Source organism: Sus scrofa, chromosome 17, assembly GCF_000003025.6.
Source record: "Sus scrofa isolate TJ Tabasco breed Duroc chromosome 17, Sscrofa11.1, whole genome shotgun sequence".
NCBI lineage: Eukaryota > Metazoa > Chordata > Mammalia > Artiodactyla > Suidae > Sus > Sus scrofa.
Window position 1 is genome coordinate 17060941 of NC_010459.5, and position 22958 is coordinate 17083898.

At 37.2% G+C, this 22958-nt stretch overlaps 1 protein-coding gene across 4 annotated transcripts in view; it reads left to right on the plus strand.

Annotated features, from left to right (window-relative positions):
• Positions 1–22958, plus strand: part of PLCB1 (phospholipase C beta 1) — a 738118-nt gene that overhangs the window by 53744 nt on the left and 661416 nt on the right. The window lies entirely within an intron of this gene.

The window sequence follows — 22958 nt, forward strand, 5'->3', positions numbered from 1 at the left end:
TCCAACTCACAAAATTGCTGGCGTAAAATGAAGTATTTATCAAATAATATAGTAGCTGTCAACTACAATTCAAAATTTAGTTTAATTTAAAACTCTCTGCTCTACAATAATACACCATGTTTAAATTTTCCCCAATACAGTTCATCTTTTACTTGCTAAGTAATACAAATAAATATAAGGAGTATTTTAATGCTGTACCAATAAGTGTTAAATTGATCCAGGCATGTTTTGATATCCTGATAATACAAATATGAAATTAGCTAGAGAATAAAAAGTTTTTAGATTTTGTAAATATGACTTACCAAGGGGGTCTTTAAATAAAATAAAGCAAAAAGAGCTTTGACTTACTCAAGGCACCTTTTTTCATTCAGAATGTCTAATATGACTGTCAGGCTCCAGTCTGATGCACCCTTGAAGTAAACCGATGCACCCTTGAAGTAAAATTTGCATGCTCTAATCAAGTAATGGTATGTGCAAAGAGATAATTAATTATAAATTGGCTTTATTTAAATACACTTTCACCTTTTTGTTTCCTGGTCCATGGATCCTTGTGTGATTTTGAAATATAGGAAAGAATCTCTCCAATTAAATCTCAACAACATTCAGTTGTTTTATTTGCAGCCACAGAGATAAAAATTGACTCAATACCTTATTTAATTTATTTTAAATAAAAATTAAATAAAATTTAAATAAATCACATTAGCCAAGACATGGAAACAATCCAAATGTCCATGACAGATGATTGGATTAGGAAGATGTGGTATATCTATACTACTATGGAATACTACTCAGCCATAAAAAAGAATGAAATAATGCCATTTGCAGCAACATGGATGGAACTAGAGGCTCTCAAACTGAGTGAAGTAAGTCAGAAAGAGAAAGACAAATACCATATGATATCACATATCTGGAATATAATATAAGGTGCAAATGAACCTTTCCACAGAAAAGAAAATCGTGGTCTTGGAGAATAGACTTGTAATTGCCAAGGGGGAGGGGGAGGGAGTGGAGTGTTTGGGGAGCTTGGGGTTAATAGATGCAAACCATTGCCTTTGGAATGGATTAGCAGTGAGATCCTGCTGTATAGCACTGGGAACTATGTCTAATCACTTATGATGGAGAAGGGTAATGTGCAAAAATAGGATGTGTACATGTATGTATAACTGGGTCAATATGCTGTACAGTAGAAAAAAAATTTTATTGGGGAAACAACAATTAAAAAATTTTTTTAAAGGCAAAAAATATAATAAAAAATAAAACATAAAAAATGAAATGTTTTAAATTTACTTATTAGAATAATTTAAAATATTTCCATTTTATCCTTATCTTTCCAAGAAAGGAAAATAGTTTTCTTGGTTCGGCTATAAATTACATTCTTTGCATATATCATCTTGAAAATTCTGAGTATTTCTAGTTTTAAATAATGGCTTTTTTGCAATAATGATATGTTATTGTAAAATTTAAAATCATAATAAAATTAAATAAAATTTTCTTTAGATACATTCACTCAGAAACATAAACTGTTAATTTTTAGAGTATAAAAAATATGTTTCTATATGTTTACCTCTATACACATAGAAAGGTAACACATAAATAGAAATACTTTAGGACAGTTTGAACATGTGATACATTCTAATTCAGTTGACATTTTAGATTTAATTTTACTTCAAATTAAGCATAAAAAATAAGCTGAATATAATCTAGAGGGCTGAACTACAGATAACAATTTCACTGCAGGGTATGTTGCTTCTGAAGGATTCTCTAAAATTAAGGGAAAAAAAATGATTATAAAGAAATTGAAGTCCAAGTCAGTACTTTTGTAACCAAAATGGTTAACATATATAATTCTTGCTATGAAAAATGGAGAAATTAGATAATGTATGCTTCTTTTTCCTTTTACTCTCACAGTCTCTGAATGTATTAGTTATAATATTATTTTTACATTTTTAAGGCTTCTATCATGTCATGATAGTCTGTGATAATTATTCCTGAAATTGTTTAAATTAATTGTCAGAAAACCAGCAACTGAATTAAAATGGTAAATGCAAAAAATGCTTAGATATGAGAAGGGAAATCCAAACTTATCATAATCATAAAAATGCAAATTATGACCACAGTGAATTTCTATTTCTTACCTATCAGATTGTCAACAATCTGAACATCTGACCACATCTTCTAATGGGGAAATAGGCCTTATTATGCATTACTGGGAAAAGTACAATTAATCACCACTCTTATGGAGGGTAATACAGTAATATAAACCAGAACTATAAATGCATTTATCTTTTGGCCCAGTGATTTCTCTTCTCTGTGTTTATTTTTTTTATATATATCTGCACGTGTACAAAATGCTGTATGTACAAGGTTATTCATCTTAGAGTTACTTATAAAAGCCTGTCTTAGAAATACCCTCAGTGTCCATCCACTGGGGATTGGTTGTCATAATTTATATCTCTATTTTTATAATTATATTGTGTGGCTAAGGAGGAGAATTGAGGAAAGGAGAAAAGAGAGCTCTTTGTACTGATGTAGAAAGATCTTGAAGATAGGCTGATATGTTCATGCTCAGGAAGTGTGTAGTGAAAGGAAATGAGAAGAACATGCTTGTCTGTATTTGCATATGGATGGTTATGTATGACATGAATGAAAGTGCCTGGTGTGGCAGGGGCTGGGGTAGAAGAGGCACTGGTGGACTTTAGTTCTCTGAATTATTCTGATTTATTAATCAGTGACCATTCCTTATTAGAAAAATAAAATGAAGCATTAACTGAATGGATTCAATTCTCAGCAGCACTTCTTTGGTCTCAGACTTTCCGTTCCTGCCTTCTTTCATTTAATTAGCTTTTTGGTTAGCTGGATTATTATCGCCCAGCTAATTTAAAAGTAGGATTCATGAGTATTCTATGTCCTAAATTTCTGCATGAGTGAGAGCATTTATCTATCACGTTTTTGTCTGTGAATCCTTACTTGAAAACATTTACAGTTCATTGGTCTAACTTGTTTCTGTCTCAAAACATTATTAGCATCATTTCACTTTCTTCTAGATTGGGATTGTGGCATTTTCGCCACAGGGGATTTTTTCATTTTCTACTTTTCTTTCTTTTTCTTTTTTCTTTTTACTGCTGTACCTGTGAACTATGCAAGTTCCCAGGCTAGGGGTTGCATCAGAGCTGCAGCTGAGGCGTCTGCCACAGCCACAGCAACATTGCATGCGAATTGCACCTGCGTCCTACACTGCAGTTTGTGGCAATGCTGGATCCTTTACTCACTGAGCGAGGCCAGGGATTGAACCCCGCCATCCTCGCAGAGACTATACCTGATTCTTAACCTGCTGAGCCACAATGGGAACTCCTATTTTTCTTTTTTTGCTGTTGTGGTTTTGAAGAATTTTTTTTTTAAGGTGAAGGAATTCGCTAAAAATGGCTTATCTTCTTTAATCTTACCCAGAAGTTTGAATTTCTTCTCACGTTATCTCTCTCTTTTTTTTTTTGGCTTGTGGAAAAAACATTTATTTATTTATTTAAATAGTTATTTCCCCGATACATTTTTTTCTACTGTACAGCATGGTGACCCAGTTACACATACATGTATACATTCTATTTTCGCACATTATCATGCTCCATCATAAGTGACTAGACATAGTTCTAGTGCTACACAGCAAGATCTCATGGCTAATCCATTCCAAAGGCAATAGTTTGTATCTATTAAAGGTTATCTCTTAATGTTGTATTATTTTATGAATCTTAGCTTTATCTCTAACCTTTGAGTATGAATTATATTCAGAGAGGAACCTTAGCTCTCAATAGATTTGATTCAAATTTTTCTTTGTGAAATTATTCACATATTCTCCATCAATATGTGAATGAAATACAAGAATAATCTGAAGTTTTATACCCATCTGAATTGCATGTATCATGAAACATGCTAATTTTCTTAACTCTTTACTATATTGTTTAGGTTTTGAATTGTATGAGTGATTTTTAATAGAAAGGTAGGTTGCTTAATAGCTGTATTCTTCTAATTATTTTTTTAACTTTTTCAAAATTAAAGTATAGTTGATTTGCAGTGTTGTGCCCATTTCTGCTGTACAGCAAAGTGACCCAGTCATACATATGTATACATTCTTTTTCTCATATTACCTTCCATTGTGTTCTATCCCAAGAGATTGGGTATAGTTCCCTGTGCTATATGATGGGACCTTACTGCTTATCCATCCTAAATGTAATAGTTTTCATCTATTAACCCCAAACTCCCAGTCCATCCCACTCTTTCCCTCTTCCCCTGGTTAACCTCAAGTCTGATCTTTATGTCTGTGAGTCTGTTTCTGTTTCATAGATGGGTTCAGTTCCTTATAGACTGTGACATAAGCCTTGTAGATAATTTTTTTCTATGTGCAGAAGGTACAAAATATCTGGCAAACCTCTAGGAGTTGCCCGTGTGATGCTAAAACAGTTTAAAACAGTAAGGGGAGGAAAGTCATCTAGGTACCCCTATGTACCTGTGGTAGTCCAGGTGATTTGAGAAGCAAATGCCAAGTGATTAAGTTGTGAAAAGTTTTAATTAGGGGAAACACCTGTGTGAAGAAATGAGGCCGAGAGCTGGGAGAGATTGGGAGAGACTTCTGACCATGATCTAAGTTTGATCCTCAGTGAAGGAAAGAGGAGGAAGTGTTGGTTGGAAGAATCCTAAACTGGCATGCCTTTTAAGGAAGGCACAGCAAATCTGAAGGAGAATCCTTGACACAGAGTCAGCTGTCAGAGGAACATCGTGTCTCCTAGGAATGGACCTGCTTTTATCTCTCAGTAGGGATTCGTCATTGGCTGGGAGCACCAGTAAGGGCCGTGGCCTCAGCATTAGTGTAGTCATGGCTTTCAGAGGAGCTGAACAGGCTGAGTTCTCAGGGCATCTTTCCTAGGCTTAACTGGGCCTCTTCCTTTGTATTTGTTCTTGGATGACCTCATCTAGTCCTAGCACGTGGACTGTCTGGTCTGTAGTTTTGATCACTATTCTCACTGACATTGCAAACTTATTTTCCAGTTGTCTTCTATATCTCTTCACTTGGCTGCCCTGCAGACCCTCCAAACTCAATACCCTACCCCCCACCAACGAACTCATGTTCCTTCAGCCTTCCCCCATTCCTCTGTCCCTCTATTCCTATCTTAGTTCACCACATCATCTTCCTTCCCCTTCCCAAGTTAAAGACCATGGAATTATCTGTGCTTCTTCCTCCTCTTTGCCTCAAACATCCAACTAGCTTCTCTGACCTATTGTGGGTCTAAAATTCTAGATTTTGGTCCCTCCTTCCATTTCTATTGGAATGGTCCTAATTTGGTTTACATTTCTCTTCCTGGTTTAATGGATTTAATTTAATTTGATTCACTTTTTGGTTAGCTAGATTTTCTCACCAGCTAATTTTAAAGAAGGATTAATGAGTGTTGCATTTCCCAAATTACTACATGAATGAACAGAATTGAATGGATAGGGACTGCTGCTCCATTTCTTAACAGTAGTGACTGGCAGGCATCTCTTCTCTTCCTAGAATTCTCATAGCTGATCACCTCCTTTTTGACAGTTCTTCAGCAATTATGTTTATAAGAAAGGCCAACATCTGCACTGATAGATGCTGGCAGGGTAGTGGCAGTTTTTCTACCTCTGCTTGTCACATTGGTTTCATGAATGACAATTTTTATGTGTCATGGGAAATTTCCAGATGTTAGAGCCTAGCAGTGCCTATTCTATGTACAGTGTTACAGAAAGTATCAAAAGTAGGTAGCTAAATTGGTAAATGTATGGAACTATTACACATTTTATGGTAGTGGTGGTGGTGATAGTGGTGGTGGTGTGTGTGTGTGTGTGTGTGTGTAAATATATAGATAAGATGAAGCCTTACATAACTGATTACTGTATCAGGAAGTTATTTGTGTAACAAACCAGCACAGATCCTCTGTGGCAGACAGCAGTCATCAATGCTTGTAGTTTTCTTGTCTGTGGGCTTCTGGAGTTTAGCTGATCTGCTCAACTAGGCTTGACATCAACTCCCAGCTCTGGCTGTGGGTTAGGGTCTGGTCTTCTTTATGTGTTTTCATTGTGGAGCCCAGGTTTAAGAGCCAAGCCAGCAGCCACTTGAAGAAGGCTTTTCTGATGGCAGAAATGCTAGAAAGCAAGACCCATTGAACAAGTCCATTTGTAATCTCCTAAGTCATGTCTTCTAACATTCCTTTGGCCAAGACAAATTACATGGACAAACCTAGCTTCAAAGAGTCCAGTGAGAGGATCTGCAAAGGAAGTAGACATGGGGAGGCGTGAAGTTACAGGGAACAGTAATGCAATCTAACACAATTATAATGATTGCTTTCCATAAAAAGAAAACAGATATAAAAAACCCAGGCTCCATTGTGTGTACATGCCTTGCATGCTGCTATGTCTAATCTCATTAGAAGAGGAGATTCATTTTCCTGTGAAAATTAAATTGGAAACTGAAAGACGGTAACCTGAATTTTTCGACAAAAGATTTATGGCATTATTACATGTTAACTCTCTGATAAAAGTAGCTACCTACCTACAAATAACTTTCGCAGTGCTTTTGGAAACTTCCTGGAAATTGTTCCTTTTTATCCACATTTATAATCCCTGACCAATCCAAAGAGCTGAGTATAGTGTGATGTTTTTCACTTTTCAAAACTGATCTCAACGAATTATGTTAGCATCTCATAAAGTGGGCCAAATAGTCTAGCATTAACACATAAACATTAAAATGTATTCCCAGGAAATGGATTTCCAGAAAGTGAACTTATAATTCTTTAAGTAGTTGACTGTTAAATTAGTAAATGATTGGCGCTATTATGATTTGATTGGTAATTGACATATTTTGTATTTCAGAGAACTCTGTAAATCAAATGATTTAGGAATTAAAATGAGTTTTAATGAGTTTTAAAAGTTTTCTCTTATTAGTATTAGGAGGAATTTTAATTTTTTATGTAGACACAAGACATTTCCTTTTGAATTTTATACAGAAGCAAAGATATTACACACAGAAAATGTCTCTTCCTTCTACACCAGAAATGTTGGCAGGTATACTTTTATCCAGTCATAGGAAACACAATGAGCTTGTGGTTGAATGTACTAGAATTTTCTATCAAATTCAAAATCAAAATTCAATTTCTATCAAATTCAAATTCAAAACCAAAATTTTTGCAATGCATTATCATCTATGTCTTCTTAAGAAATATGGGTATGATAATTTCTTTAATTTTCAGTCACTCATCTTTTCTACAGTCGTATTATTCATTGCAAAATTCATTCAATAAATTTATCATTTCAAATTGGAAGGATTCAAGAAGTGACACCTTCCTACCTCTTTGATATTTGTCATTCACAGATTCCCTAAGAAATCTCAATGCTTAACCATTTATGCTTTAAGGGAAGGTTTTACTAGGAAAAAAATTGCTCAAGTGTAGAGGAGAAAAAAAAATTTTTTAAGGAATAGTCAAGAAAAGGTCATGATGTGAAAACTAGATAGAATATTCTTAGCATGTCCTGAATTAATAATGAATATGTGGCTTCACTTTTCTTCTTTCCCCTTATATGGATATAGAAATACATCAAAAAAAAAAAAAAAAAGATTCCATACCAAGCAGTAAAGTCAGAGTTCTCTTAAGTTTTATTTTATTTTTTTGGAGAAACTAAATTCTAAATGGCAGGGGCCACCAGTACCACTGTGTTCTTGAAGGATCTGTGGTTCCCATTTTGTTCAAAGCATACATTCCTAATCCCCTTTTTGTGGAACCCAGTTAATTATTAAATAGGTCGGAGTGTACACACTGCCTGAAATTCTCAGATAAGTAGTTTCCTAACTTCTCTTGTATTTACCGTTTTTAAAAAAGCTAGTGTTATTTTTGCCTGATTCTGTGAAACTCTTCACTTTTACACTTTCTTTGCAAACTAATTGTTCCTAGCTAGGAACCCGGTAATCTTGAAATTTGAATTGCCCTAACCTTCCCTGTCCTGGGCAAGTTCTGTTCTATACTTAGTGAGCTTAATACCCACATATAGCTCCATGTTTCTGATGACCCAGCAAAGCGAAGATTTCAGACAGTCATCTTGACAGTTGGCCTCTGGTGGGTTGGCTGCCGTGTTTATAGGCAAAGCCAGCAGAATGTGAGGCTGTCTGCAGACAACCGGTTAAGGACACAACGCTCCGATGACTTTCTCCTCTCAGTGCCCAGGTCACTGGCTGGTGTAAGTTGGGTGTTTAAGGGCGAACATGAACTCTCTTGGGTCACCAGGGAACCATTTAATAAGTAACCAGAGGCCTGGAGATGATTGTGCAGTTCTTTAAATGCCCAGGTTTTGTTAAGGTGCGGTTCACTGAAAGTCACTCCACACTTTCAAATATTTAATGTCCTATCCCAAACAAGTCACCCAGGTCTGGTAGACAATTCCTTATTTATAGCCGGCCAGTATATAGTAAGTGAATTGAGTTTGTAATTACTATATTTTGTCAAGGAAAAGCTGATCAGGAGATGAAACAGGAGTTTAGAGCAGCTAAAATCAATCCTAGGTGTAATAAAATAACTTCATGAGATGAGTGTACATATGCATAAGCATTTTGAGCTGAATACCTTTAGGGGTGTTTTGGGAGTAACTTTTAATTTTGACATATTTCAAACAAAATTTGCAAGACTGAAACAAGGAAGAGCTCTACATGTATCCTTCACACATACTTACTTATGGTTTATAATTTTTCCCACTTGTGTCATCATTCTCTCCATCTACTGAGCTATCAATCCGCATAATTTTTTTTTTGAACCACTTGGAAAAAAGTTGCAGACACAATGCCCCTTGACCTCTAAATAATTTCAAAAACATGTATATTCTCAGAAAGACATTTTTTACATACTACAGTGTATAATTTTCAAAATCAGGAAATTTAAGAATGATACATGCCTAATTGTGGGTGTGGTTTTTTGGATAAGTTATGACATATAGAGAAATAAGAAAATACAAGTGAATGACTTTAATTTCAACATTAGTTCTATTAGTTGCTACATTGCTGTGAAATAAAGCGGACTTAATTATTTAATGGTCACATGCTAGGCTAAATTTCAGTTATAAACTTGCTAGATGATCCAAAACTGGTTAGTTGTGAGTCACTTATTCAATAACTCCTTTGCATATTTTAGCTACTTTAAAGCTTTCTGTTTTTTTCCCAGTGATTTACCAAGGAAATGATTATTGGCACTTACTCAAGCACAGTTTTGACACTACATTTGTAAAGCAGGTTTGATTTAAAGGTCAAGGAAAGTTGGCTTTGGCCTTAATATTCAGCCATAACTGCACCTCCTTGAAGCTGAATTTTTAGGTGAACTTCATCGATAGCATCCTCGAACTTGGTTTTGGATTTCTAATTTTAAGGATGAAACATAGTACACAGATACAATAAAAGGTTGAAGAAATCCATATAAAATACAGAGAACTGCTAATTTAACAACACGCCCTACAGGAGAGTCGGGGTAACAATATAAGTAATAAAAAGCATACTTTTAGTAAATCGGATTTTTAAAACAGATTCACAGACTTTGAAACCAAACTTATGGTTAAGGTTTGTTAAGAGAAAAGGTGTGGGGTAAGGGAGTAATGATGGACTGGAGGTTTGGAATTGACATATGAATACTAAGGTATATGGAATGACTGGCCAACGGGGACCTGCATAGGAACGCTACCCAATATTCTGTGATAATCTACATGGGAAAAGAGTCTGAAAAAGAGGAGATGTGTGTATATGTATAACTGGATCACTTTGTTGTATAGCAGAAATTATCATAACATTGTAAATCAACTAGACTTCAATAAAACTTTAAAGAACAAAAAATGAAGATGAAATTCTACTAAAAATTAGAAAATTAATGTTTCCTCTTGCAAAAAAGAGTCATAAATTTATTCACACTTTCTAATGAAGCACTATTGAGGTAATAATTAAGAAGGTTAAGTCCTTCCTGAGGACTTTAGGGAGATGCCTGCCCATTAGAATCAGCTGTTCCTACCTGACTTTCTCGTGTTCATTTTTCACATCTGTGTTTCAAGAAATGGTATTATGGCTAATGGAGTTCTGTTACCTTAGAAAGTGATTCAGAAATTATGGCTGAGCTGTTGACAGCTAAGTGGTGGGAATTCAAGGAACACTGAAGAAACATGTAAAGATCAGGAATAACCAGGAAGATTACCTACCTGTGAGGATGTGTCAGAGGTGCGGGTGGAGGGCCTCCCCTCAGCTGTATCTCCTGAGTATTTTAACATCCAAGCCTCTTGGTTGGCATTGGGAGTTTTGAAAAACGAACACATCACCTGGATGATCACATGGGCCATGGAGGGGTATGTGCATCAGTCCTAAGCCAGGTATGGAGGCAGGTCTGCACTCATATCATGTACAGTAGCAAGTGCCACCTGAATGGCACCAGGGATTCAGGGGGTAGAAGATGGTGTCTTAGAGGCAAGTAGAAAAGACTTGAGAGGGATTGGACCTGGTCAAGAGGTGGAAGAAAACTTCCCTAAGAAATGGTGTAAGTAAAATTATATAACTACAAAGAAGCAGGTTGCTGCTGAGTGTAGCCACATAGGAGATTGGGGTAAATGTGTGTGTCAGAGATCCTTAATTTATTGTCACTTTTCATGAAAATAGGGTGCAAAGGAAATTACCTCTAACATCCAGTTCATGGAAATAGACTGACCATGATGGGTGGATAACTTTCAAATATCCATTTTTTTTTAGAATACCATATGTATATAATTTTGGATTACATCTATAACTGAGATCTTTGTTTATGCACATGTCACCAAAGTGAAGTCCAGCCTGGGGGATCTCTCCCTTGGCATGTAGAATTTATGATATAAGTCACAGGATTCTATATAGTGCTGACAAAGAGCACTCAGTCTAAAGGGGACTGTGGACTTGACACACGTTTTGTAGAAGAGGCTGTGGGAAAATACACATGTTGGCATGTTGCTAGTGGGAGTGTAAAACATTACAACAGCCACGGAGAGCAACTTGGTAATAGCTATCAAAATTACAAATATGCCATTTGTCCTGGCAGTTCAGCCTCTATGCTTTTTCTTATTGATTCACTTATGCTCATTGCAGAAGAACTTTCTTTCTTTCTCTCTCTTTCTTTCTTTCTTTCTTTTTCTTTCTTTCTTTCTTTCTTTCTTTCTTTCTTTCTTTCTTTCTTTCTTTCTTTCTTTCTTTCTTTCTTTCTTTCTTTCTTTCTCTCTCTCTCTCTCTCTCTCTCTCTCTCTCTCTCTCTTTCTTTCTTTCTTTCTTTCTTTTTGGTTGGGGGATGCACCTGTGGCGTATGGAAGTTCCCAGGCTCTGGGTCGAATCAGAGCTACAGCTGCTAGCCTATGCCACAACTACAGCAATGCCAGATCCGAGCTGCATCTGTGATCTACTCCACAGATCATGGCAATGCCAGATCCTTAACAACTGAGTGAGGCCAGGCTGTCGAACCCATGTCCTCATGGATACTAGTTGGATTTGTTTCGGCTGAGCCACAAGAGGAACTCCCACAAGAACTTTTTTTCTTGGTGCACTGTTTGGAACAGAAAAAGATAAAAACCCACACTAAGTGTTTGAAATTGGGGACTGAACAGATCAACCCAGTAGATCCAGCTGTGGAATACTATGCAGCTGTAAAAGAAAAATAGAAAAGAAGAGGAAAATGATTCCTGTTCCATGTGCCAATTTGGAAATAACTCCTAGAGGGAAGGCAAGAATAATCTCATTTGCATGCATTTGCATAAAAAACTGGAAGGAAATAAAATGAATAAAAGTATGGTGCAGTGGGTGGAAGCTGGCAGATGGAGACAGGAGTGGGTGTGAAAGTCTTCACTGTGCATTTTTTTTATACTTTAAAATTTTTGAACTATGCGCACATACTAGTTAATGAAAAAAATTAAAAAGAGGACTATTGTGTTTGTATAGGAGTGACAGAGACTGCTAATTTTCTACCAAAACATCTCTTCTAATTGTTTTAATTTTAAACCAGAATGTTGTCCTCTAGGCCTAGAATAATATATGCCCAGGTTCCCTTGCAACTAGGTGTGGCTCTGTGACCAGTAAGCTATTATGAGAAGTTTTGTGTACATTTTGGTACTTTTTGCATAGATCTCATCCATGAGGACTTTCCTCCCTTGCCTTTTTCTTCCTAAATAGAGATTTGAGGTCCAGAGTTTCAACAGACATCAAGGACAATGGAATGACCTTGATAATGGAGACCATGTGTTAAGGCAGCAGAGCCGAAAGATAGAATCATGGGTCCCTGTGGATATTGTGGAGCCAACATATTGGCTGCTTCCTGTTTTCTGTTCAGTGAAAAAAAAAAAAGTCAAAAACAAATATCAAAACAAAAAACTCACTCTTGTCTTGTATGCACTCCTCTATTTTGATCATAAGGTTGTGGATTACACATTACAATTGAATGCAGTACTTACTCTCAATGTAGGAGAATCATGTTTTCCTTAAGATCTTTTCTTTTGTGAACTTTGCTGAGGCACTCTTGACCTCTGCCCTTGTTGCTTCTTCAAATCTAGTCCCTTTTTTGTGTTGAAATAATATGGTTTGTAACAAATATTTCCAGAGAATCAGGAGATGTGCTTTTTTTTTTTTTTCAGGGCTGCACCCAGGGCATATGGAAGTTCCCTGGTTAGAGGTCCAGTCACAGCTGCAGGTGCCGGCCTACACCACAGCCACAGCAACGCAGGATCTGAGCTGTGTCTGCAACCTACACCACAGCTTATGGAAATGCCGGATTCTCACTGAGTGAGGCCAGGGATTGAACCTGCATCCTCATGGATCCTAGTCGGGTTCATTGCTGCTGAGCCCCAATGAGATGTGACTCTTTATCTGTCACTGCGGTTTGCAGTCCAAAGTGCTGGTCTTGGAAAAATTCCCACAAGTGCATGATGTCATTTTTCTTTTTAATGTAGATGTATGACTGAATTTTTAATATTTAATAGGCAGTTAAAGTAACCATACTTGCCATGTCAGAATAAATGTTCAAATTCTCAATCATGGACTTAAGGAAGTGGAAATACATCAGTTTAGAAAAGGGACATGTCTGTGTTATTGCTGTACCTATAATTCAGGCAAAAAGTATAGGAGTAGTAAAGAAAAGGACAGGGAGACATGGATGAAATCTATTTCTTAGATTCATAGGTTAATTATTTGGTGGTGGAAGGGCTGAAGTATTTTCAGTAAGACATTACTTAATGTGACTAAAATAAATAAACCATATCTATTAAGTAACTATTAACCCTTTTTTCTTCTTTTTATGTCTGCAGTGAGGCATATGGAAGTTCCCAGGCTGAAGGTCAAATCAGAACTGCAGCTATGGGCCTAAGCCACAGCCACAGCAACAGTGGGATCTGAGCTGCATCTGAAACCTACACTGAAGCTTGAGGCAATGCTGGATCCTTAACCTGCTGAGTGAGGCCAGGGATCTAACCCACATCCTTATGGGTGCTATGTTGGCTTCTTAACCTATTGAGCCACAATGGGAACTCTTAAACTTTTTTTTCCCAAAAAGATATATTGTTAGGTCATTGCTGAAAGACTTACATTTTTTTTTTTTTAATTTTAGAAGGGGGATGGAATTCTATCAGTGCTTGCACAGTACCATCTGTCTAAATCAACTCTTGCTCACTGAAAAGTCATGTAATAACCTCACTAAAGAGAAATCTTAATAGATTGAAGAAGCAAACAAATTCAATTTGTGTTTCATAATATCTAATTTCCCCTAGACCTGGAATGACTTCTTTGGGGCCCCTTATACTGATTCTAATTTGCACACACAATTTAGCAGCCTCTTCCTCTGCTTTAAGCAGGAAAAGATATTCTAAAATACATTTTTACATAATTATTCCACATTATGGAGATGGGCTTTCCTACATGCAATTAAGTAGAACATTTTTTAGGAAAGTAAAGAAGAAACTATGCAAAAAAGAAAATGCTTTTTTTTTTTTTTTGGAAAGAAGCTCAAAAGATATAACAATAATTTGTCTTTGTCATTCAAGATAAGGTTCCTTCTCCTCATCACAACAGGATAATTTCCACAGATGGAAGTGAAAAGGCCTTGACACTAAGTATATTTTGTATTTGTTCACTTCTGTATTCATCATTCTGAGGATGTTTATTGATCACCTACTCTGTGCCAGAACCTTGAAGCTAGAGATAGTAGAATTGGTCCATGATGTCTTTAGAACTGTGTAAAGGAGTCTTAAAATGAGCGAATTCCTCAGTAGATGCTGGTGATTACAAAGATGGATGCCTTGGAGGCAGAGTAGGCCATCCTCTGAGAGTACATGACAAAGGAACCTGGCTCAGAGAACCCTGAGCAAGTGGGAGCTGAAGTCTAGGTAACGTGTGGGTGTGGGTGGAGGGGCACCTCGTGTTCTAGGTTAGTGAGTCCTTTGGGGCTTCGTGATGTGTGGAAGCTTTACCTCTGCCACCTATAGAGCTTTACACTGTGGGGCCAATGAGGCTAGAGCGTAGAGAGCAAGAGGAAGAACAAGGTGAGATAAAAGGAGAGAGATGAAGCAAGTCTACTTAAGGTTTTAAAGAATGTCCTTTATCCTACGACCCTACCATCATATATATTTCTTAAACTTCTATTTTTGTTTTTTTCTTCTTTTTTTTTTCTTTGGTTTTTTAGGGCTGCACCCACGGCATATGGAGTTTCACAGGCTAGGGGTCAAATCAGAGCTATAGCTGCTGGTCTACACTACAGCCACAGCAATGCCAGATCCGAGCTGTGTCTTCGACCTACACCACAGCTCACAGCAACACCGGATCCTTAACCCACTGAGCAAGGCCAGGGATTGAATCCGAAACCTCATGGTTCCTAGTTGGATTTGTTTCCTCTGCGCCACCACAGGAACTCCTACCTTCAATTTTTAAATAATTTTAGGTCTCTGTAAAGTTGCAAAAATAATACAACTTCCTCTCATGTTACATCGTACATCATCAGAGTATAATTTTAAAAGCCAGGAAATTAAAATCAATTCCACACTATTAACTAATTTATGGATCTAATTTGAACATCACTAGTTTTTCAAGTGATGTCTTTTTTTTGTTCCAGAATCCAGTGCAGCATCCCGTGTTGCATTTGATTGTCATGTTTCCTTGGTCTCCTAAAATCTGTGACAGTTCTTCAGTCTTCTCTGTCTTTCATTTTCTTGATACTTTTGAAATGTATTGGAATGTATCTCCATTGAGTTTGGAGATTTGGGATACTTTCCCATGGTTGGATGGAGGTTTTGGGCAAGAACGTCATAGAAGTGATTCTTTGTCCTTCTCAATGCAGCAAAATCGGGAGAAAATGATCTTTTGAAGCATCATTTGACAATTTGCCTCTAATTAGAGCTCTGCATCATTATTTTGTATTTTTTTTTCTTTTTAGGGCCATGCCTGAAGGATATGGAATTTCCCAAGCTAGGGTCAAATCAGAGTTATAGCTGCAGGCCTATGCCACAGCCACAGCAACACTGGGATTTGAGCCACATCTGTGACCTATGCCATAGCTTGGGCCAAGGCTGGATCCTTAAACCGCTGAGTGTGGGGAGGGATTGAACCTGCATCCTCATGGATGCTAGTCAGGTTTTTAACACACTGAGCCATAAGGGGAACTCCATCCTCATCCTTATTGACAGGTGTTTGATGGCTTGCAATGTTAGCTGCCTACTCTTCATTTTACTCACAAATGTGTGGAGTATGAAGGGAAAGATGGAGTTCTTTCACAATTTGGCAATTTAGTCTGATTTTTTTTTCCTACATATGTTGAAAGGGGAAATTAAAATTTCACATCTGAATATTGCAAAGTGTTCTTCTAAGCTGGGTTATGAAGAGGGGTAAAGACAATTGCACTGAAGTTGGCTTGGGGAGGGTGTTGCTACTCAAGTGCACCCCCTTCAAAGGGCCTCAAGGGCATTCCTTGTAGTCTTGTTGCAGATCAGAAGCTTTGCTGCTTTTCCAAGGAATCCCTTCTCTATTGCAGGTTGCAGAGACTGTGACCCCATGGGGAAGCAGCAGTAATGGATGAATGAATAGTCACAGACGGAAACACTAGAACCCACTATCTGGACAGAAACATGTTAACTTTTGAGTGTGTTTTGAGATTGTTTTCTATGTGTTTATACATAGTTGTTTATAAATATACCATTTTAGACTTGTTTTTAATAATTGAAATATTTTCCATGACTGTGAATATAGAGTAATATTATCATTTTTCAAGGCTGAACAGTATTCCTTTCCATAGTTTGTATTCCACACTGGCTTTAATTGGTCTCACATTGTTGGAAATTTCACCATTGTCAGTATTGTTGCAATGGACATCCTTGTATGTTGATTTTGAGTTCTGCCCAGATATTTCCCTTTGGATACAAGTTGAGAATTGGAATTAGTAAATCGAGAGTATAAACGTTTGAGTCTTTGGTTGAATATAGCTGACTTCCAGAATAAGGTTGTTCCAATCTCCCACCAATAGGAAAATTTCCATTTCAGTGAACTTTTGCCAAAAAAAAGAAATTTTCAATGATATGAAAATATCTCATGGTTGCCTCAGTTTTATTTCTTTGATTACTTTTGTATATATTATTCCTTCTTCTGTTTTATAATATTTTTATAATTTTTTGGTTATAGTTTCCTTATTTTTCAATGAGGTTGTATATCATTGATTTTATATATTTACATATTAGTAATGGATCAGTTAATATTGCAGATAAATCTTCTAGTTTGTAACTTATCTTTTTACTTTATAATTTAAAAACTATTGCTTAGGAGGAGTTCCTGTCATGGCTCAGTGGTTAACGAATCCAACTAGGATTCATGAGGATGCAGGTTTGATCCCTGGCCTCGGTCAGTGAGTTAAGGATCTGGCATTGTCATGAGCTGTGGTGTAGGTTGCAGATGTGGCTCAGATCCTGTGTTGCTGTGGCTCTGGCGTAGGCCGGTGGCCACAGCTCCAATTAGACCCCTAGCCTGGGAATCTCCATTTGCTGCAGGTGTGGCCTTAGAAAAGACAAAAAGACCAAAAACAATTACTTAGGAAATTATTAAAAATGTATATAACATAATTGATATCTTTGTACCATGGCTCATATTTAAAATATAATAATAAGCCAGTATTGGTGATTACTGATAGGTTTTTCTTTAAGAATTTATGCATATTGGCTTATTTGATCCTCATAAAAATTATTCAAGATAGGTCCTGATATTATATCCATTCTATAGATGAGCAGATTCAGGTATACAGAGGTCGAACAAGTTGCCTAACCACACATAGCTAATGAGTACAGACAATGAAATTCAATGTCCGATGAAGAACTCTAGTTTATGCTCTTACCACTTTATTTTATTATTAATTACAAAAATCGTTATTTATGCTGGAGACTAACTCTTTGTTGAATCATATGCACTGTGAATGTCTTCTCCCACTTGGAAATCTTTCATTTTGTTTATCCTATCTCTTGTCATGCAGGAGTGTTCATAACTATTATATGACGATAATAATGAGGTCAAGTTTATCAGTCTTTTCCTTTGAGGGTTATACTTATGCTTTTGTCATGACATGCTTAAGAAATCCATTCCAACTCTTGGATCATAAAGATAGGCTTCAGTACTTTCTTCAAAAATCCCGAGTATCTGGAGTTCCCATCGTGGTGCAGCAGAAAAGAATCTGACTAGGAACCATGAGGTTTCAGGTTTGATCCCTGGCCTCAGTGGGTTAAGAATCCAGTGTTGCTATGAGCTGTGGTGTAGGTTTCAGACTCGGGTCAGATCTGGCATTGCTGTGGCTGTGGTCTAGGCCAGCAGCTGTAGCTCCAATTAGACCCCTAGCCTGGGAACCTCCATATGCCACGGGTGTGGCCCTTAATCAACATTCAGGACATTCAGAGCCTTAATCAACATGGAATTGATTTTTCTGTTGGGTGTAAGGTAGGAACTTCATCATTTCTATTTTGTTATAGAAAGCTTAGAGTGTCAGCATTATTTATTAACATAATCTCTTTATAAGGGTCTTGGACCTCATATTTTATTTACTTCTAGGTGCTTTTATTAAAGTTTTATTATTACAGAGAATGAAGTCATTTGCTTACTACCTTTTTGAATTGATTATTCCAGTGTGTAGGAATGCTGTTGCATCTTAGAATGTTGATCTGTTAACCATTAATCTTGATCAACTATCTTTTGCATTCCAATTTTTTTTCCCAAAGATTTTCTATGAAAAGTAATAAGTATGTAATTTATACATAATCACATTTTTTCCTTCCACATCTTTTTACCGTTTAATTTTTTTTTCTTGTCTTCTTAAATCATCTAGGGCCTCTGGTACAATACAGAATAAAGGCAAAGCTGTCTGGATCTGAGTATTTTCCCTAATCTTAGAGGGACTGCTGCTCATGTTACTGTTAAGCATGAAGTGTGCTTTAGACTTTTAGAAGATGCTCCTTAGCAAATGAGGAAATTCCTTTTTGTGACTGATTTGGTGTGGGCTTTAGAATGACCATGAGTATGTATAAATTTTCTTGTTTCTTTATTATTTTTTTTTTAACATTTCCACATTTTCTCAGTTATTTACTTTTAGTCCCTGGTTTGTGTGTTATTAAGAAAAGGTTCTCTTGGAGTTCTCGTTGTGGCTCGGTTCTTTAAGAACCCAACATGGTGTCAGTGAGGATATAGGTTTTATCCCTGACCTTACTCAGTAGGTTAAAGATCCAGTGTTGCCGCAGGCTTCAGCACAGGCTGCAGATGTGGGCAGTCCCACGTTGCTGTGGTTGTGACATAGGCCTGCAGCTACAGCTCAGATTCCACCCCTAGCCCAGGAACTTCCATATGCTGCACATGTGGCCCTAAAAAGGAAAAAAGAAAGAAAAAAGAAAAGGCTCCCTTGCCAACATTACTTCTCTCTTTTTCTTATATTTTAGGTATTGTATTTTATTGTGTGAACCTTTAAATCTTAAATAGATAAAATTAGTTCCTTATCTACCACAGAGTTTGCTTTTCTATGTACATGACCAAGATGGAGTTATGCAATTCTCATTTTAAAACCAGAGAAAAAAAAATCTAAAACCATTTTTAGCAGAAGCCTCAAATATATTCTTCATGGTACCAGCTGGGGTGCCCAAGAGAATTGCTATAGTTTTCAGGCTTAAAATAAATCTAAGTCTCTACCTACTTCAACATCATGATTCCATACTTAATGCAGAAGCAAACCTTTATCTTGAAATGTAACAGAGAAGAACATTTACTTCAGGAATCTTCGTAACTCATATATAGACTATTACTAAGCCTGAGCCAAGGATTTGCTTTGCAAGCAGTTGGAATTCACAAGCATGCAGAAGCAAGGTGAATAGCTCAGGAAAAAAAAAAAAAAAGTTGGAGTTCCCATTGTGGCTCAGCATGTTAAGGACGGGACATTGTCTCTGTGAGCATGAGGGTTCCATCCCTGGCCTTGCTCAGTGGGTTAAGGATCCAGCATTGCCACAAGCTGCAGTGTAGGTTGCAGATATGGCTCAGATCTAGTGTTGCTGTGGTTGCGGTGTAGGCCCCAGTTTTGGCTCCATTTCGGCCTTAGCCTGGGAACTTCCATATGCTACAGGTGCAGTCATAAAAAGAAAAAAAAAAAGTGATGTTTGGCATGTCTCGAGCAAAATTTTCTCTTAAAATTTGCAATTTATGGTGGTATTAATGACGTAATTTTAGATTAATGTTGGATAAAGTTAAAGGAAAATCATAACTTTTAAAAAGAGAGCAAATGCATGAAAAGCATAGTTTACCTCCAGCATGAATGAAGACTCATAGAATTTTCACCTGTGTTGGGTTTTGTAGGTCCTTCTTGATTCTTGCCTGTATTTAGTACATTTAACAAATGAAAGTTTCCAAATTTTATTCTTCAGCCAGTGTGTTCCGGAAGGCAGTATTTGGGGATGTTGTTCTTTATTTCTTGGTATTTGCTTGCTTATTTTTTTACTCCTGTTAATGATACACTGTTTGGAACTGCAGCCATTGTGTGCATCATAACAACCACTCTCAGTACAGAATCTATTTCTACAGTGATCTCTCTCTCTCTGTGGATATTTATGGCACATGAGTGGACATTCAAATGCAGAAGATTTTCAAGTATTTGTTAGACTTCATAATTCTGATAGCAAACACGGGAGGTTGCTTCTTTGTCTATTTAATTTAGTGTATTGTGTATAGTATATTGGATTCATCGTGTTCTGGAGTTTCATGCGCAAGTAAAAACTTCATTGTAGAAGGAGGGAGATTGTCTGCAACAGCATTCACATCAGATAATATGATGATTGACAGTCCAGTATCATGAATAAGGTGCTGAGAGAACACAGGATGGAAATCTATTCACTTTTCAGGGGTTTGAAGGTGGATGCAAGAACGGAAGTGAGGATGGATATATAGAGGAAATACAGATTGGCCTAGGCTTTAAAAGGGGGTGTAATAAAGGTAGAAGGGGGCCCAGGCACTGACTTGTGGGTTCATTTTGCTTCCTTGGGAAATGCATGTAATATAGAGTGTATGTGGTGAGTAGCAAATGGTGATTATGGATCAGAAAAGTTTAGGCTGGCTAGGCTTATCCACTGCATTTTTTTTTTTTTTTGTCTTTTTTTGAGGTGGTGGGGCTGCGCTCAAGGCATATGGAGGTTCCTAGGCTAGGGGTCTAATTGGAGCCGCAGCTGCTGGCCTACACCACAGCCACAGCAATGCCAGATCTAAGCTGCATCTGAGACCTGTGCCCCACAGCTTGTGACAATGCCAGATCCTTACCCCACTGAGCCAGGCCAGGTATGGAACCTGCATTCTCATGGATACTAGTTGGGTTCTTAACCCACTGAGCCATAATGAGAACTCCCCATTGTGTTTTTTATATACATTATTCTGGCAGTTGTATGGAGGATCATTTGCAATCTGAAGAAAGTTAAAGATCACTATGTAATTGAGAAGGCAGTTCAGAGTCTGAAAAATGTAATAGTAATGGGAACACTGGAGAGAGATGGAATGGATGACAGACTTAACGTGGAGAATAAAGAAGAGAAAAAAGCAAAGAGGATGTAGAGGTGTCTAGTTTGAGACCGAGATGTAAGATGATGTCACAAGTGGAATGAAGAATTGGGAAGAAGAGATTGTTTATTTTTTTTTTTTAAGTGATTTCCAGGAGTTCCCTTCCTAGCACAGAGTAAATGAATCTGACTAGGAACCATGAGGTTTCGGGTTCGGTTCCTGGTCTCGCTCAGTAGGTTAAGGATATGGCGTTGCCATGAGCTGTGGTGTAAGTCGCAGATGGGCTCAGATCCTGCATTGCTGTGGCTGTGGTGTAGGCCAGCAGCTACAGCTCCGATTAGACCCCTAGCCTGGGAACCTCCATATTCTGCAGGTGCAGCCTTAAAAAGACAAAAACCAAAAAAAAAAAAAAAAAAAAGGATTTCCAGGAGTTCCCATCATGGCCCAGAGGTTAATGAACCTGACTAGCATCCTTAAGGATGCAGGTTCGATCCCTAGCCTCCCTCAGTGGGTTAAGGATCCAGCATTGTTATGGCTGTGGTGTAGGCCAGTGGCTACAGCTCTGACTGGACCCTAGCCTGGGAACCTCCATATGCCGCGGGTGCAGCCCTGGAAAGACAAGAAGACAAAAAATAAATGAAGTGATTTCCAGTGTGGTGATGAAGAGTAGAAAGATATTGAATTTGGTTTTGAACAGGAGCCTGCCTGACAATTTCAGGAGAAATGTCAGTATACAGTGGGGTAGATGAGTTTGGAGCTCAGGAAAGAGCAAGATGTATGTATCCTCACGATGTGGATGATGGTTGTAAAAAAGGTAGAGCGTGAATTTGTCCAAACAGCATGTTGCTGATAAATAGAAAATTTTTCCAGTTTTTTAAAAATTGAAGTATAGCTGATTTACAATGTTATGCCAATTTCTGCTGTACAGCAAAGTGATTCAGTTATATATGCATACATACGTTCTTTTTTATATTATTTTCCATCATGATCTATCCCAGGAAGCTGGATGTAGGACCTCATTGCTTATCCATTTTATTTATTTATTTATTTATTTATTTATTTATTTATTTATTTATTACTTGATGAATTTTATTGCATTTATACGTGTACAACAATCATCACAACCAAATTTTACAGGATTTCCATCCCAAACCCTCAGTACATCCCCCCACTCCCCAACCTGTCTCATTTGGAAACCATAAGTTTTTTGAAGTCAGTGAGTCAGTATCTGTTCTGCAAAGAAGTTCATTATGTCCTTTTTTCAGATTCCACATGTCAGTGATAGAATTTGATGTTGGTGTGTCATTGTCTGACTGACTTCACTTAGCATGATAATTTCTAGGTCCAACGATGTTGCTAAAAATGCTATTATTTCTTTCCTTTTAATGGCTGAGTAATATTCCATTGTGTATATGTACCACATCTTCTTGATCCACACTCCTCTGTTGATGGACATTTAGGTTGTTTCCATGTCTTGGCTATTGCAAAAAGTGCTGCAATGAACGTTGGAGTACATGTGTCTTTGCGAGTCATGGTTTTCTCTGAATAGATGCCCAAGAGTGGGATTGCTGGATCAAATGGTAATTATATTTTTAGTTTTCTGAGGCATCTCCAAACTGTTTTCCACAGGGGTTGCACCAATTTACAATCCCACCAACAGTGTACTGGGGTTCCTTTTTCTCCACACCCTCTCCAGCACTTATTACTGTTTGTAGACTTTTTGATGATGGCCATTCTGGCTGGTGGAAGATGGTACCTCATAGTGGTTTTAATTTGCATTTCTATAATAATGAATGATGTTGCACATCTTTTCATGTGTTTTTTGGTCATCCATATATCTTCTTTGGAGAACTGTCTGTTTAGATCTTCTGCCCATTTTTTGATGTTTTTT